Raw genomic sequence first — 18,411 nt, forward strand, 5'->3', positions numbered from 1 at the left:
ATATGAAAAGCAAGAGAAATTGTATATCTGTGGATAAGTACAATATTTGCTGTGTTTTAGTGTTTATAAACAGTACTTCTGGTACAGATATAAAAAGTTACAAAGACCATTATTCTTACCCTAACAATTAAATAAGCTGGATAAGCTACAAATCATATATGCTTTTAAAAATAACATCATAACACTAAGGAGGCAAATAAACTTAAATGAACTATATGAGATTTGTCCAGAAAGTATCCATCCATGCACTATGAAAAATAGAGATGTTTACTGAAGAATATACAAGATACAAGAAACATTGTACATTGGACAATGATGCCTCAGTCCCCTTTAAAGTAGGCACCTTGAGACCTCACACAGTTCTCCCAATGCTATCAGCTGCTCTATTTTTCTTGAACCTCAGCGACAGTCTGAAATCTCTTCCCTTTCAAAAGGTGATTTTAGTTTTGGGAAAAGCCAGAAGTCACAGGGCACCAAATCTGGGCTGCATGTTGGCTGAGTCACCTGGGCGATCTGATGTTTTGCCAAAAAATTCTGCACAAAATTTGACGCATGAGGTAGCATGCTGTTGTGATGAAGCTGCTGACTGCCAATTGCCCATATGTGCGGCCTTCTGAATCATCCCAATACTTTCCGCAGCGGAATATTCAAGCTTAATGCAAATTTTTTAATTAATGTTTGAATATAGTTCTCTCCATTTTCCCACCACAGCTTTCTTCTGCCCTACCCATCTCCACTTCCCACCCTTCATCCTTCCCACCTTTGGCTTTGTCCATGGGTCCTTTATACATGCTCTTTGAGGACCGTTTCCCTTCTTTCTCCCTATTATTTCCCTTCCCGCCTCTGGTTACTGGGAGTTTGTTTTTAATGCAAAAATTTGATGCACATTTGTTGCTCTATTTGCTCAGTCATTTTGAATGTGATGTCCACACAGTACACATGCTCAATCAAACGAGGTCTACTGCCCCCACTGACTAGTGCAGTGAAGTCATCATTGTTCACACATGCTCATTCCAGTCCACTTTCCTTGTCTGCCAGGTTGCATGGATGTTGCACAAACAATTCTCCTTATATTAATGATGTTTGGACTTTTTCTGGACAGACCTTCTATTCCAGAAAGTGACAGTCCTTTATGAAATGGGAGAGATTCATGGGTGTCCTCCTATTTTCTTCACCAACATAAAGGTAAATAGGAGGATCTACCTGGCATAATACACTGGGGGGAGAAAAAATCAGCCTAACTTTTAAAACTATCTTTTTAAGATTTTATTTATTTATTTTTAGAGAGAGGGAGAAAGAAGAAGAAAGAGAAGGAGAGAAACATCAATGTATGGTTGCCTCTCACTCTCCCCTCCTACTGGGGACCTGGCCCAAAACCCAGGCACGTGCCCTGACTGAGAATAGAAGCAACAACCCTTTGGTTCACAGGCCCATGCTCTATCCACAGAACTACACTAGCCAGGACCTTTTAGAAGTATTTTTTAAAATTTTTATTCTCACCTGTGGTCATTGTTTCATTGCTTTTAAAGACAGAGGAAGGGGGAGAGAGAAACATCAAATCTACCTTTCAGTTATGGGATGGCACTCAAACCACCTGAGCCACATTGGCCAGGGCTTTTAAAAATATTTTCAACACTTTATTCTGTACAGCACTTTTAGGTTTCCAACAAAATATTAAAAAGGTACAGAGATTTCTCATCTAACAACTGCTCCCACACATGGAAAGACTCCTCCATTATCAATAGCCCCTATCCACATGGTAAATTTATTCTAATCAATGAATGTGATTTGACACATGCAGTCATCCAAAGTCTATATTTACATTAGGGTTCACTCTTGGTTTTACACACTCTATGGGTTTGAACAAATGCGTAATGGCAGATATCCACCACTATGAAGTCATACAGAGTATCTTCACTTACTCTCAAACCTTCTGTGCTCTGCCTACTCATCTCTCCAAAGCCCATCTCCTCCTGACAATTGCAGGTCTTTTCGCTGTCTCCACAGTTCTGCCTTTTCTATTATGCTTTTCATATAGTTGGGATCATATAGTATGTAGTTTTTTCAGGTCTACTTTTCTCACTTAGTAATATGCTTTTAAGATACTTCCATGCCTTTTTGTGGCTTTACACTCATTTCTTTCAGCACTGAGTAATATTCCATTGTCTGAATATACCACAGTTCATTCATCTACTCACCTGCTGAAGGACAGTCTGGTGCTTCCCAGGTTTGGCAATTATGAATAAAGCTTTTACATACATCTGTATAAAGGCATCTGTGTAGACATGCATATTTAACTCCTTTGGGTAAATACCAAGAATATGATTACTGCAGTATACAGTAAGAGAGTGTTTAGTTTTGTGAGAAAGTACCAAATTGTCTTCCAAAGAGTTTGCACCATAATTCCTACCAGCAATGAATGGGAGTTCCTGTTGTATCACATCCTCACTAGCCCTTGGCGTTGTCATTGTTTCATATTTTGGCCATTCTAATAGGTGTTGTTTGTTTTAATTTTCATTCCCCTGATGACATATGATGTGTGGTATCTTTTCATATATTATTTGCCATATCTATATTTTCTTTGGTGAGCTGTCTGTTAGGGTCTTTGGGGTCATATTAATTGTTTTTTATCTTAGTTTTAAGCCTTAATTGTATATTTTGGATAAGAGTTCCTTATTAGATGTATTCTCTTGCAAATAGTTTCTCCCAATGTGTCTTGTTTTATTCTCTCCATATTGTCCTTAACAGAGTAGAAGTTTTTAATGTTAATGAAGTTCAGCTTGTCATTTCTTTCATGGATCACATTTTAGGTGTTGGTGTATAAAAAGGCATCGCCATATTCATGGTCATTTAGTTTTTTTTTTTACATTATTGTCTAGTGATTTTATGGTATTACATTTCACTTTTAGGTCTCTAAGCCATTTTGAACTGATTTTTTTCAATGATCTAAGGTCTGTGTTTAAATTCCTTTTTTTTGGAATGAGGACATCCAGCTGTCCCAATACTGCGTGTTGTAGAGACTATCTTAGTTCCAAAGCATCACCTTTGCTTGACTGTCAGAGACTTCTATAGTTATGGGCAGCTATTTCTGGGCTCTCTGCTCTGTTTCATGTATCGATTTGTCCATTCTTCACTAATACTACATACCTCAGCTCTCGAATGCATCCTCAAGACGAGGAGCACTGGTCCTCTGACTTTGTCTTATCCTTCAATGTTATGTTACATTGACTATTCTGGATCTTTTGCTGTTTCATGTGAACTTAGAATCAGTTGGTCAACTTCCACAAAATAACTTTTGAGTTTTAAGAATTGTTCATATCATAAGTCCTTTATCAGATGTGTCTTTGTAAGTAGTTTCTCCCAGTCTCTGACAAAGGATTTACATCTTCTAGAACTGCTGTAAATAGACCTTTGGTAATATGGTGGTGAGGTTTAGAGCAAGGGCACATGTTATGTAGTGTTATAACTAGGTCTCAGTGTTTTAGTGAGACAATGACTCTGGACTGTGAACTTCACAAGAGTTTCCGTGTTTCCCTCCCCCCTCTCTTCAGGTGAGACAGAATGGTTATAAGAGGGCTGGTGTAAGGCATTTCCCTTTTTCCTCATGGAAAGCTAGAACTGGCAGGAGTTGTCATTTCCTTCCCCCGTGAGTTAGGCTCAGATAACACCGCCGAAGTTGAGGCTCTACTTAATTTGTTTCCCCTGAAGACAGGCCTTGTTAAGAAGTATAGAGTGCTTTAAAATATTTTAAAAGGGTTCCTTTCTTCCTCTCTGCTGGAAGCAGGAGCAGATTTTTCTCTGATATTTGCTGTGGGAATTTGGGGAAGCTCCATGAGGTAAATCTCAACATATTATTGTCTCCTCCCTTATAACTGGGTTTCCCTGAAATTTTTACCCCTCGAGGTGTCCGTACTGAGTCTCTGGCAATTCACCCCAGCCTTTCAGGTTTCCTCCTGCCACGGGTTCCAAAGTGTTTGCTGCTCTGGCTTTGCTCCCGTAAGCAGGGGCTCCCAGCATCCGTCTGCCTGTCTTTCCAATGTCAGGGCGATGATTAGGGTATGTCTTCTCTCTTTTGGCTCCAAGAAGAGTTTTCTTTCCATTTTTGTTCTTTTGATTTTTTGTTTAATTTTTCAGTCTTCTCAACATTTTTACTATTATAGGGGAGTGGTGACCTCTAAGTTCCTTACTATGTGAAATAGTAAACCAGAATTTTAACCAACTTTTAAGAACCACACTTGTGGTTCTAAGGCTTGTGTAAGAAAAAAAAATCCTTAAGTACCCCAAATTGAGGCAAGAAAGTATCTCCCCATTTTATTCTTATATGTTTTCACTGAGCTGTGGGAATCCTACCTAGAGAAATACAAGGATGGAAAGAGAGCAGAGACATATTGTGTATTTGCAGATAAAGAACAATAGAGATGAAAAGAGAAATAAAATTGCATCCTCTGTTGTAGACCGCTCTGCCTGGTTCTAGGAATTGTATCTCCACCCCTTGTAACTAAGGGCAAGGGGTGACCTTTGGAATGTGAGCCGCAGGAGACAAAGCTTGTCTCTGGTAGCAAATACTGCCTCGGTTTCCTCTCCCTGCCCCCAAAGCTTGGTTGGAAGTCAATGATGGGTAAGACCCCTCATAGTGGCAGGCAACTTAAGCCAGACTTGATCACTTGGGAGGCCTTCATGGAAGGACTCAGGGGGCTGCAACAAAGAGCAATGGACTCTCGCCCCCCTGGTTTTGACATAGCCTGAGTCCCCATGTCCTCTGGGAGAAGGGCTTCCTGGCTCTAATCCCCTTAAGCCTGAATACCTGTTGGGGAGAGGTGCAGCTCCTTGCATTGCTAGAGCATGTCCTGGGGAAAATCTGGCACCACAAAGACTTCCTGATAAACCTGTGAAATCTGCTCTGCTAAGAGTGCTTTTGTTGATATGTTAAGGGCTTGAGCAGGAATCCCTAAAACTTTATTCCTGACAGGCTCTGACTCATACTAAGCCCTCATATTTCTTTGAATTGTTATCTACTGTTTGATCCTTGCCGCCCTGGAGGAGGGGGCTCGAGGCCTTTCCCCTTGGAGAAACTGGCCGCTGCTGGTCTTTTTTCCTCTGAGAAACTGACCACTGCTCGTGGCCTTTTTTCTCTGGGAAAATGGCCACCTCTCCTCCCCAAGCAGATCACATCATATCTCAGTCATGATTACTCTCATCCGTGGCAGTTGGGGGACTTGCAAGGAAAGTCGCCCCCACATCCCTCCAGGTAACCTAGACTTCCACCTTTGGTAGAATGTGTAAGAAACAGAGGCCTAAAGGAAAAACTTAGTCATTCAGGGCTCTCTGCTATAAAAGACTGAGGGAGGGGATAAAGAGCTCACTTCCTTTCTAGAATTGATAAAATTGATCCAAAAAGGCCAATAAACCTCCAGCAGTATAAACACAAAGATAATTGTACATAAACACATGAGAGTCCATTGCTAAAAAAAAACAAAGAGGAAGAGAAAAATTATAAAGGAAGCAGAGGAAAAGGGCATTGCAAACAGGAGAATAGTATTTGAACTATAACTGAATTATCAGAATAAATAACGAAGGCCAAAACCTGGAATAATATATTAAAATATACAAATGAAAAAAATCTTCCAACCTTATATTTCATACCCAATAAAAATATCCTTCAAAATGAACATAAAAATGTTCACAGGTAGAAAAGTTAAGAAAATTAATCTGGGATATTATCTGTAAGATATAATGAAAGAAGTTCATAGGATAGAAAGAATAAAAGAACAACCACTAAAAATATAAAACGACAAATGGTAGACTTAATCCCAAAGATATTAATAATTACTTAAAAACAACTTAAATAAAAATTTAAAGGCAGAGATCATTATTCTACCTAAAATAATGGGGGGGGGATGCCTATTCTGTAAGCATTAAAAAGTACTTTATAATGAAAATACAGACAATGAAAGTTAAAAGGTAGAAAAGATATATCATGAAGCACTGAACATAAAAATTTGCATGACTAAATTATTACCAAAGTAGAAGGAAAATTGTGTACCAGAGGTAAATATGAGCATTTCTTAGAAAAAAGTATCAGTTTATCAATAAACAGTGAAAACATGAAAAGTACATGCACTTAATGATAGTGCTTCAAAACACACAAAACAATATGACAGAACAATATGGAGAAATTTTAAAACTCCACAAATATGATAGGAGACATAAATATTTCTCAGTAATTCATAGAACAAGATGAAAACATAAAAAGAGCAGTAGCTATAAAAGATTTCAACATTGAAACACAACCAGCCAACTTGACTTCATTTACAATTGTGGAACATAAGAACAGTTACCAAAATAGTCCATACAATAGACCTGAATTCTCAAAATATACAAAATGATTTAATTCACACAAAACATATCATCTGATCACATGTTATTTCATTACAAGTCAATGAAAATAATTATTTAGGAATTGCTAATATGTTTGGGTATTAAAAAGTACAAGGATCAAATTAAAAAATCACAATAGAAAATAGTCAATATTTTGGACTGAATGAAAAGAAAGTGCAATAAAATTCATGAAATGAAAAAGTAGTGTTTTGATTGTTATGATAGGTCATACCACTTCTAATAGAAAAAAACTAAATTAATTAACTGAAATTTAATCTTTCAACTAACATTGAAATATTAAAAACTAGAAAAAGTATATAAATCAAACCAAAGTAAATAGAAGAAAGGAAATGATTGAAATAAGATCAGAAATCAATAAAATACAAATTGGACAAAAGAAGAGAAAATAAACATGTTAATTTGAATTTTAAAAAAGGACTGGTAAAATTGATCTAATTCTGCAGGACAAATTAAGAAAAATAAAAGAAAACAAAAATTACTAACAAGGAGAATAAAAAAGAGACATCAATACAAATCCCAAAGACAATAAAGGGATTAATATAATAACACAATGCCCATAAACTCAATTTAGATGACATGGCTAAATTTGTTTTTTAAAAAATTACCAAAACTATTAACACAAGGAAGCATATAGAAAATATAAACAACACTGGATGTATTAAAGAAACTGAACTCATAATAACACCTTTCTAAAAAGGCAATTTCAAATCAAGTAGGATCTCTCTCTGTGTCTCTGAGATTGTTAGATATATGATCATTTAAATATATAGTATATATAAATTACAAATAATTTAATTATATAATATATGAGGTCTGTCTGGAAAATGTTCAAATATTATTAATATAATGAGAATGGTTTGTGGACATTGATGTAACCTGGCAGCCAAGGAAAGTGGACTGGAATGTGCATGCATAAATTGTGATGACTTCACTGTATTAGTCAATGTTGGCAGTATATGGTGTTAAGTGAGCATGTGTATAGTGTGGCCTTCACATTCAAAACGACTGAACGCATAGAGCAACCAATCTGTATCAAATTTTGCATAAAGCTTGAATATTCCTCCATGGAAACTATTTGGATGATTCAGAAGGCCACAACTATGGACAACTATTGATGGGCAGCTTCGCCATGACTATAAACCCACTCACGCATCAAGTTTCCTGAAGAGTTTTTTGACAAAACATCAAATCACCCAGGTGACTCAGCACCCCCTACAGCTCAGATTTGGTGCCCTGTGACTTCTGGCTTTTCCCAAAACTAAAGTCACCTTTTAAAGGGAATAGATTTCAGTCTGTCAACAAGTTTCAGGAAAAATACAACAGGGCAGCTGATGGCATTGGGAGAACTGAGTGAGGTCTCAAGGTGCCTACTGTGAAGAGAAGTAAGGCATCACTGTTTTGTGTAAAATGTTTCTTGTATCTTGTATCTTCTTCATTAAGTGTCTTTATTTTCCATAGTACATGGCTGGATACTTTATGGAGAGACCTCAGCATATATTATAAATTATACCTGATATAATCCCAAGATATCAATAATTACATTAAAATAATGTGAAACTAAAATTTAAAGAAAAATATTAATCTTACTAAAATACAAGGGGGCCAATTCACAAAGTATTTACAAAACACACTTTAGAAAAGAATATATGCACACACATACATACATATACACAAAGAGAGAAGAATAAACAGAAGAAGTAAAGGGCGGAAGCAAATGTAAATGTTATCATTTGGCAATTTGGGTAAAATGTATACAGAATCTTTTCATGCTATTTTCAACTTTAGTAATTACTAAATTGTGATCAAAATAAGTTAAAAGAAATGAAAAATATCATGAGAAAAATGACAAGGCAACTGGGAGAAAACATTTGAAGTGTTTATGTCTCACAAAGACTTACATTCTGAATATGAGAAATCTTACAACTTAATAAACAGAATTACTTCCAATAAGAAAATTGGCAAAGGAATGGAAGAGATACTTCGCAATGAAGATATGAAGATATGATACTCAATAATCACATGAAAATATTTGCAATGTTATTAGTTATCATTATTATAAATGCAGATTTTAATTAAAATCCTCATTACCCAACCTGAAAATTAAAAACAAACAAATAAACATGTTGGGAACCACCCTGCCTGGTTTCAGAAGCTTTAACCCCCCCCCATAGCTAAGGCTGAGTAAAAGACCTTGAGACCATAAGCCACTAAGGAGACAAAGCTTATCTTTTGGGTGGGGGCTGGGTGCTGACTCTGCCCCCCTTTACTTCACTGTGCTTGGACCAGTGGATGACTGGTTAGCCAATGACTGCTAAGGTTCTTCAAGTGAGCAATGACCTAAGACAGGCATAGTCATGAAGGGGTCATCTGGGAAGGGCTTGAAAAAAGCCCCCATCTGGGGGCTAGAAAAAAGGGGGTGATGGACCCTCACCCCTCAGCTTTGACACAGCCTGAGTCCTCATTCTGTCTGTAAGAAGTCTCCTAATCTCTTGGCTGCCTTACTTCCTCTACCTGACTTGAACCTGAAACAATGCTGGAGGTGTGTGCAGCCCTGGGCAGGAATGGGCAGTTCACTGGGTTTATCAGACTTAAGAAAGAATGCATAAAATCCTGTGAAAACTGCTTTGCTAAGAATGCCCTCAATTTAAATGATAAGCATCCAAGCATGAAATGAGTTTATTTCCCAAAGTTTTTATGGTGCTTTAGCTAACTGACCCTGACTCAGAATAAGCCCTTATAGTTCTTTGAATGTTATCTATTGTTTGATCATTACTGCTTGACAATGATTAATGAGTTTAACCTGTACTCCTGTGCAAATTGAACCCAATAAAATCCCATTGAGGAACAGGCTCAAGGCTTTTCTCCTCTGAGAGACTGGCCATCTTTCCTCCCCAAGATCATGTCTTGGTAGACCTACTCTCATCCATGAAGGCCCCCACACAAAGAGCTTAGTGATCCCAATTTTGTTGATGACCTGAAACAGCTGAAACTTCAATATACAGCTGGTGCAAAGGCAAAATGTTACAACCACTTTGGAAAGTTGTTCTGCAGTTGTTTCACTACAGTAAACATACTCTTTCTTACCTAATGATACAGAAATTGCATTCCAGGTATTTATATAAGAGATACAAAAATGCACATATACAAAAGGATGCTTTCAAAAATGTTCAAAATATCTATATTGATATGAGCTCCAAATTCAAAACAATTCAAACATCTACTAAGAGTTGAAGAGATAACAAATTTTATCATATTCACGGGAGAAATGCTTGCAAACAACAGAAAGGGAAAGGTTACTGATATGCACAATTGAATGGGTGGGTTTTGTTATAGGTTGAATTGTATCCCCTCAAAAGAACATGGGTGAACCTTGGGGACATTACAATAGGTGAGATAAGTCAGAGAAAGATAAATATTGCATGATATATCTTCCATGTGGAATCTAAGAAAGCCCAAATTTGTAAAAACTGAGTAGAATGGAGGTTTCCAGATGCTTAGAGTTTGGGAGAACTGGTGAGATGTTCTTTAAGGGTACAACCTTGCAACTAGTAGATAAATATATTCTGCAACTCTAATAATGTACAATACATTGATTATGGACAATACTGTATTATAAATATCAAAGCTGCCAAGAGACTAGATCTTAATTGTTTCCACCACACCCCCCTACCCCCATCCCACAATAATTATGTGGCATAAAAGAAGTGTCAGCTAGTGCTTATGGTGGCAATCATATTGCAATATACAAAAGTATGGAATTGATACATTGTACACCTTGAATTTACACAATGTTACATGTCAATTATATCTCAATCACAACAAAAAAAGTGATATTGAAGTCCTAACCCCTAGTACTCATAACTGTGAACTTATTTGGAAATAAGGGCATTGCAGATTATCAAATTAAGGGGAAGTGATTACTGCAGACCCTATTCCACTGACTGTGTCCTTATAAGAAGGGGAAATTTGGACACAAAGACAAATTCCCAGAGGGAAGACAACATGAATCACAAGGAGAATGCTATCCACAAACCAAGGTGAGTTTAAGTACACTGGAATCTAGAAGAAAGAAAGAAAACAGTTTCCCCTAAGTTCTCCGAGAGAAGCAACCATGCCAGACCTTAATTCTGACTTCTAGCTTCCAGAATTGTGGAGCAATGCATTTTAGTTTAAGACACCAAGATTGTGGTACATTGTGAGGGCAACATTAACAAACTAATACATGCCTCTAAAACATTTCACTAAACAGAAAAGTTGCAGATATATATCAATACATAGTGTAAGCTTCCAAGTATACAGGGTAGGGCAAAAGTAGGTTTACAGTTGTTAGTATGGAAAACAATACAATAATTAGTAAATATAATACAAGAATAAGCCCCATGATTTGTTATTCACAACGGTAAAACTACATTAGCCACAACCTGTATGGGCATTTAGAACAGACCAATCTTTAGTGACAGAAATCAAATCAGTGGTTGCCTAGTTGGAGGATAGTAGATTTAAGGAAATTTGGGGCACCACGCAAATTTTCTATACCTTATTGGGATAGTAGTATATAGATGTATACATACATTCATCACATTTCATTGACTATACATGTAAAACTGGTGTGTTTTATTAATGCCAAATATACCTTAACTAGTTGATAAGTATTATAAAAGAAATAAAGGTTTTCTATTATGTTTTCAAGTATTGGTTCCAAAGAAAAAGAATTTACACAATAATGCATTACTGGTAGTTAATTAGAACTTAGTCATATTGTTCTTAACTCTGTCATATATCTTCAAAAATGTCATTTCAATCTAACATCGATTATGTACCTTAATTTCATAATCAGGTGTACTTCACCAGACAGCATGGATACTGCCTGAGATAATATGATCTCAATGCCATTATGGTGATTTAGAAGGTAAAGATAACTTTAGAATAAATATGGATCGTTTCCTTAACTCTATGTTTATTTATTTATTTATTTATTTTCTTTATGTGAGATGTGCTATGTTATCTAAGGAGAGGGTGGTAATTTCTAAATTCCTGAAAGACAGGAGATAAGGAATCCTGTAAAGAAATAGAGATTTTAATTCCTAAAAGTTCACAAACTAAATTGTAGTCTAGTGTTTCATTTAAATAAACAACCTAATTTGAAATTTTTGAAATAAACATTTCAAATAAACAACCTAAACTAACAGCTACAAGAACTAGAGGAACAAAACCAAACAAGGCCCAGAGCAAGTAGAAGGAAGAAAATGATCAAGATCAGAGAGCACAATTAAAAGACATAGAGGCTAAAAGCACAATTCTAAAGATCAATAACCCCAGGAGCTGGTTCTTTGAAAAGATAAACAAAATTGACAAGCCTTTAACCATATTCATCCAGAAAAAAAGAGAGAGATGGTCCAAATAAATAAAATCAGAAATGAAAGCAGAGAAATTACAACTGATACTACAGAAATATAAAGGATTATAAGAAAATTATGAACAACTACATGCTAATAAATTTGACAACACGAGCAAAACAAACAAATTTCTAAAACATATAATCTTCCCAAACTGAAGAAGCAGAAAGCCAGAAAGGATTGATAACAACTAGTGAAAGTGAAGCAGTAATCAAAAAACTCCCAGCACACAGAAGCCCTGGACAAGAGGGCTTCACAAGTGAACTTTACCAAACACTTAGAAAAGAACTAACTCCTATCCTTTTCAAAATATTCCAAAAGAATTCAAGAAGGAAGACTCTCAAACTCTTTTTATGACATCACTATGACCCTAATTCCAAAACCAGGCAAAGACATTACAAAGAAAACTACAGCCAATGGCACCGATAAACACCGATAAACAAATCCTCAACAAAATACTGGCAAGCTGGATCTTGCAATACATTGAAAAGATCACACACCATGATCATCCCAGGGATGCAAGGATGGTATAATATTCATGTCAATAAATGTAATACACCACATAAACACAAAGAAAGATAAAAACCACATGATCATATCAATAGATGCTGAAAAAGCATTTGATAAAGTACAGCACTCATATATGATAAAAACCCTCAGCAAAGTGGGAATATAGAGAACATGCCTCAATCTAATAAAGGCCATATATGAAAAACCTAGAGCCAACATCATACTCAACAGGTAAAAGATAAAAATTTCCCCCTTAAGATAAGGAAAAAAACAAAGATATCCGCTTTCACCACTTTTATTCAACAAAGTATTGGAAGCTGTAGCCACAGTGATCAGAAAATAAAAAGAAATAAAAGGCTTCTAAATGGGAAAGGTGGAAGTAAAACGGTCATTATTTACAGATTACATGATCATGTACACAGAAAACCCTAGCAGGGGTGCTGACACATTTGGTATTTCTGTGCCACATTAGAAGAAGAAGAGTTGACTTGGGCCACACATTAAATACAATGTACATGTAATCACAAAAAAAATCTAATAGTATTTAAGTAAATTTACAATTTTGTGTGGGGCTGTATTTGCAGCCACCTGGACTGCATGCAGCCTGCAGGCAGCAGGTTGGACACCCTCTGCTCTATAGGCTCCACCCAAAAACTACTCAACCTAATAAGTGAGTTTGGCAAAATAGCAGGATACAAAGTCAACATTCACAAATCGAAGGCAATTTTATATACCACCAATGAAATATCAGAAACAGAAAGTAGGAAAAAAATACCATTTACTTTAGCAACAAGAAAAATAAAGTACTTAGCAATAAATTTAACCAAGAAGGTAAAAAATCTGTACTCAGAAAACTACAGAACAGTAAAGAAAAAAATGCAGGAAGACACAAATAAATGGGAGTACATACTGTATTCATGGACTGGAAGAAGTAATATCATTAAAATGTCCATAGTACTCAAAGCAATTTAGAGATTCAATGCAATCCATATTAAAATACCAATGACATACTTCATAGATTTAGATCAAATATTGCAAAAATTTACATAGAAGCAAAAATGCCCCCAAATTCTCTCAGCAATCTTGCAAAAGAGAAACAAAGTAGGAGGGACCACAATACTTGACATCAAACTATACAAGACCACTGTAGTCAGAATAGTCTGGTATTGGGATAAGAGACACATAGATCAGTAGGACAGAATAGAGGGCGCAGAAATAGAGCCATGTCCCTATGGTCAATTAATATTTGACAAAAGGGGCAGAAGCATACAACAGAGTAAAAATAGCCTCTTTGGGCAATGGTGGAGGGAGATCTGGAAAGATATATGAAAAAAAAAAACAAAAAAAACTAGACCACTGATTTACACCAGACACAAAAATAAACTCAAGGTGAATAAAAGACTTAAACATAAGTTGTGACACCTTAAAAAGTCCTAGAGGAAAACATAGTCAGCAAAATTTTAGATATCCCATATAATAATATTTTTGTTGATATATCCTCTAGAGCAAGGGAAATAAAGAAAAGAGTAAACAAATGGGCCTACATCAAATTTTAAAAAATCTGCATGGCTAAAGAAAATATCAGCAAAATGAAAAGGGAACCAACTGTACAGGAAAACATCACTTACTAATGATATATTACACAAGGGTTTGAGCTCCAAAATACATAAAGAACTCATCCAACTCAATGCCAGGAAGACATACAATCCAATTTAAAAAGTGGTCTAAGGACCTGAACAGACACTTCTCTAAGGAAAGATACACAGGGCCAATTGGTTTGTGGAAGGATGCTGAACATCACTAGCCATTAGACAGATGCAAATTAAAACCACAATGACATATCACTTCTCACCAGCAAATCAATAAATAGCAAGTGCTGGTGAGGTTGTGGAGAAAAGGGAACCCTAGTGCACTGTTGGTGGGAATGCAGACTGGTCCAGCCACTGTGGAAAACAGTATGGAATTTCCTCAAAAAACTAAAAATGCAACTGCCCTTTGACATTGGATCATCCAGTGATTCCATTGCTGGCATTATACCCTAGAAATCCTGAAACACCAATCCAAAAGAACGTCTTTACCCTTATGTTCATAGCAGTGCTATTTAAAATAACCCAGTGCTGGAAACAGTCTTAAGTCCCATCAGTAAATGAGTGGATCAAAAAACTATGGTACATTTACACAATGGAATTCTATGCAGCAGAAAGAAAAGAGGAGCTCCTACTTTCACAATAGCATGGATGGAACTGGAGAGCATTATGCTAAGTGAAATAAGCAGGATGGTAAAAGACAAATACCATATGATCTCACCTATAAGTGGAACCTAAGTAACAAAACAAACATGCATGTAAAATGGAACCAGAGACATGGAAACAAGGAACAGACTGACAGCAACCGAGTGGAGAGGGGAGGGAAGTAAGGGCAGAATGGAGGGGAATGGTCTACTCAGGGAACAGTTATAATATACAAATTGACATGGACGAGAGAGTGGGGATTGATTGTGGGAACAGGGGTGGACATGGCAGGGGAGAGGTAGGGGGGAAAATTGGAACAACTGTAATAGAACAACAATAAGAAAAGAAGGAGAAAAAGGAAGAAAAGCTATTGGGCACCTTGGGAGCTGTCATTACTCAGCAGAGCTCTACCAAATCTTTCCCCTCTGCTCAGGCTAATGCTCAGGGACAGATGATGCTGTCTGTTGGTGCTGATGAGTTGTTTTGGGATGTGTCAAAAATAGATAGTCTTGTAACAGGTCTTTTATAATATAGTTTACATAATGAAACACATGTGACACATGTAAAATACAAGTATTTTAGATTTCTGCCTAATTATTTTTTAAGGTGGACTGTAAATTATACCATTATAACTTCATTCTATACTAAAATATGTACAGAAGATCTAACCAGTGAACCTGTTAAATCCAAGCCTCAAAGTATGACAACTAAAATCTATAACAACTACCTTTTGGTTTTTGATTATGATAGCTACTAGTAAAATTCCTAAGCACTCTAAGGAATTCCTAAGAACAAAATAAATTTTAAAAATTCATCCTTCATCTATTCACTCATTATTTTATTAATTTCTTCATTAAGATTTACTTAGTATCTGTACCACAGACAGATGATTGCTAGAATATACCAACTTTAGAAGGCTGGGATGCAACTCCAACAAACATATATACAATTATCAAAGAAGGCAGAGGTGAAAAGTTTTAACTTAACATATAGCTCCATGTTAAATTAATACAGTACAAATGGCTCTGTGAGTAAATAGAGCATCCTGTCACTTTTATTCTCAACATGTGTATATATGTATGTTTTGTTCTAACATGGCATATGTATACAAAACATATATTATTTACAATACTGAACTACTGATAAGAGGTCAATTACTGGAACAAACCAAATTTAAAAAATAATACCATTCATTGATCACAGGTAAACATGAATGAAGCAATGGTTTCATTATTTTACAGATTAGAAATTAGATTGAGATACTGATAACTTTTAAACTGAACCAGTTTACTAAATAGAATATTTGCCATTTAGTAAATATGCAAATATCTAAGTAGTAGATGTGAAAATACTTCAGCACTTTTGCTTTTTTAAATTAAGATAAAAGCAGACTTCCGCCAAGATGGAGGTGTAGGTGGAAATACCTTGCATCCGTGCAGAACCAAATCTAAAAACAGAGTTTTAACAATAATAAACACAACCAAACCACACAGAAAATCAACAATACGAAGTCCAAAGACAACAAAATGCTCAGCTAAACTGGTGAAAGGAGCGAAGCCAGCAGCGGAGCGCGTTGGCAGAAAAGATACCCGACCGCGTGGTGTGCAAGCAGCCGAAGGTGCAGATCCCAGGTGCAGTGCGGGCTGGCTAGGGCAGACATGGGTAAGAGGTGCGGCTGGCTGTCTGCGGTTGAGGCAGTGGGACCAACTGGTGAGGGGAGAGGACCGCCATTACTCCCTCTCTGACTCTGCCCCCACATACAGCATCACAAACTAGCGACCTGAGTGGCCCTACCCTGCAAGGCTCCGCTCCTCATACTTAAGGGTCACGAACAGACCAAAAATGCCTCAAGAACAACTCAGAGCCCCAGGGCTGATAAATCTAAGTGATGAAGAAATAGCTAAACTTTTAGATGCACAATTCAAAACACTGGTGATCAGGATGCTCACAGAACTGGTTGATTATAATCACAAATTAGAGAAACATATGAAAGCTAAACTAATCGAAATGAATGGTAATGCACAGGAAACCAACAGTAATGGAAAGGAAACGGGGACTCAAATCAAGGGAGTAGACTGTAAGGAAGGAAAAAATGACCAAACAGAAAAGAATGAAGAAACAAGAATTCAAAAAAATGAGGAGAGGCTTAGGAACCTCCAGGACATCTTTAAACGTTCCAACTTTTGAATTATAGGGGTACCAGAAGGGGAAGAGGAACAGTCATGAGTGGAAACCCTATTTAAACAAATAATAAGAGAGAACTTCCCCATTCTGGCAAAGGAAATAGACTTCTAGGAAATCCAGGAAGCTCAGAGAGTCCCAAAGAAGTTGGACCCAAGAAGGAACACACCAAGGCGCATCATCATTACATTAGCCGAGATTAAAATGAAGGGGAGAATACTAGAAGCAGCAAGAGCTAAGGGGACTGTCACCTACAAAGGAGTTCCCATCAGACTGTCAGCGGATTTCTCCAAAGAGACCTTACAGGCAAGAAGAGGCTGGAAAGAGGTATCCCAAGTCATGAAAACCAAAGGCCTACAACCAAGAGTACTCTATCCAGCAAAGTTTTCATTTAGAATGGAAGGACAGATAAAGTGCTTCTCAGATAAGACCAAATTCAAGGAGTTCATCATCACCAAGCCCTTATTATATGAAATGTTAAAGGGACTTACCTAAGAAAAAGAAGATAAAAAAGGTGAACAGTGAAAGGACAGCAAACTCACAGTTATCGAGAGCAAACTCACAGTTATCAACAACCACACCTAAAACAAAAGCAAATTAAGAGGACAGCTAGATCAGGAGTGAACCATAGGAATGAAGATTGCGTGGAGGATTAGCAACAGGGGAGTGGGAGAAGGAGAAGGGGGGAGAAGGTACAGAAAATAAGTAGCACAGACAGTAGATAGAAAATAGATAGGGAGGAGGGTAAGAATAGTAGGGGAAATACAGAATCTAAAGAACTTCAGACACGTGTTCATGAACTAAAGGGGGGAATGGTAGGGGATGGGTGCAGGGTGGAAGGGAAAGAAGGGGGGAATAGAACAAATGTAATGGCATAATCAATAAAAAATGTTTAAAAAATAAATTAAGATAAAAGCTATATAGACGTTTTATTTCTTTTATAAAATATTTTAATAATAATTTTATTAGCTTACATTAGAAGCCAAGATGGACTTTTTATGCGATACACTTATCATACCAAATCCCATTTAATTCTTGCACAACCCATAAAAAGTAGTTATTTTTATTCCCATTTTATATAACAAAATAAAATTTCAGAAATATTAAGCAATCCTCCAAGGTCATATAGAAAATAAACACATAGCTAGGTATAAGATGAAGATACATCTATATTCAGAACCTATGCTCTTCCTAAGATAAAATGATGCTTAAAAATATTATTTATATGGTATTTTTCTGATTATGTAACCTTTGGACAGAAAAGGTTGTTGGGTTGTTGATTCCAACAATGACTCCTTAAAGTCATCAAGTGATATACTCACTTACTTTCCTGGTCTCTTTATAATCAAATTACACTTAAAAGGTGGTAGCACATTACTGTGGTAGAGACTTAAGACCATGCTGAATGACAACCAAAACGACATTCTAATTCTTTGGTAGCCCAAGACACGACTGAAGCTACCCAAATGCTTAAGTCCATGAAACTATGTATTCTTTAGAAGAATATAAATTCTACCTCATAGACAGAAGAGTGATTTCTGTGTATGAGAGGTCTCAGAGTTCTCTTACTGATACACGTTGAGTTGTCCCCATTCTCAACAACTTGGAAGACTGTCTGCAGATACCATAATGCCATTGAGGGTTCATGGATATTGAAAGTCAGTACTGTAGGAGGGAGAAAGCAGCCTGGAGCA

The sequence above is a fragment of the Artibeus jamaicensis genome, unplaced genomic scaffold (genome assembly GCF_021234435.1).
Source record: "Artibeus jamaicensis isolate MK-2021 breed Jamaican fruit bat unplaced genomic scaffold, CSHL_Jam_final scaffold_286, whole genome shotgun sequence".
Lineage (NCBI taxonomy): Eukaryota > Metazoa > Chordata > Mammalia > Chiroptera > Phyllostomidae > Artibeus > Artibeus jamaicensis.